At 46.9% G+C, this 1,023-nt stretch overlaps 1 pseudogene; it reads left to right on the top strand.

Moving 5' to 3' along the window:
• The first annotated feature begins 161 nt into the window (after positions 1 to 161).
• LOC111735677 lies at positions 162 to 280 on the top strand (annotated as a pseudogene).
• Positions 281 to 1,023: the final 743 nt, after the last annotated feature.

Here is a 1,023-nt window from a genome sequence, read left to right as displayed (position 1 = left end):
GACTGAGTGTTTGGGGGCGTGACCTCCATTTACATTGCTTATCTTGAAGCCTGCTTTTTCTGATCTTAAGATAGCCACACCAGTGTTCTGTGCTGAGTTTGCATAATACACCTTCTCCCGCCCTGTTAGCCTGTGTCCTTACATTTAAAGTGTTATCTCTTGTCTGTGGCCATGCCGCCCTGAACAAGCCCAATCCCATCTGAACTCAGAAGCTGAGCAGGGTCGGGCCTGGTAAGTACTTAGATGAGAGACCACCTAGGAAGACCAGGTGCCGTAGGCATAAGAAAGAAAAATAAGAGATTGTAAACTTGCAATCTGTGAGGTTGACCAAAGGTTGCCTCACCTAAAATAAATTAATAAATTAATTAAAGTGTGTCCCTTATAAACTTTTTTGTCATAATGGGACTGTGCCATGGCCTAAAAACAGTTAGCAGGTATGGCATTTATAGGACTTAGAAAGTCCCTTAGAAAGGTTCATGAGATGAAAGAGTTTTTAACTGTAAATTTAGTACCTTTTTTCATCAATGGGGAACCACAATATGGGGGAAGAAATCCCACAGATTAGAAGTTGAGCTCAGGGGACTGTAGCCCTGTAGTTACTGGGTACACTGCATGCCCAGCCAGGTGACCAGTGTGAGCACATGTCAGCCTGGGACAAGGGTTTCAGTGTGTGTGTGTGTGTGTGTGTGTGAGAGAGTGTGTGTGTGTGTGTGTCCACCTGCCAGGTGGGTTTCGTCCATGCATTCCCTGTTTCCCTAACAACAGGGCCCTAAACAATGGAAACCTCCCCCAGGGGCATGAACACAATGTCACAGCACCACCTGGAGAGGTGGGAGGGGGAGGGAGGGAGGGAGGGAAGGGGGGAAAGAGAGAGAGAGAGAGAGAGAGAGAGAGAGAAGGAGCCCCAGCAATTCCAGTAGACACAGCCAAGAGATAGCTTTCATTCCTCTAGCTCAGGAGTGCTCAGCCCAAGGCCACACCTTAGAAGCATCCACCTAAGATGATGTTTTAAATGATGTTTTA

The sequence above is a fragment of the Pteropus vampyrus genome, unplaced genomic scaffold (genome assembly GCF_000151845.1).
Source record: "Pteropus vampyrus isolate Shadow unplaced genomic scaffold, Pvam_2.0 Scaffold1000005204, whole genome shotgun sequence".
Lineage (NCBI taxonomy): Eukaryota > Metazoa > Chordata > Mammalia > Chiroptera > Pteropodidae > Pteropus > Pteropus vampyrus.
Note: the sequence above shows the minus strand (reverse complement) of the source record. Positions and strands in the feature narration are given on the sequence as shown.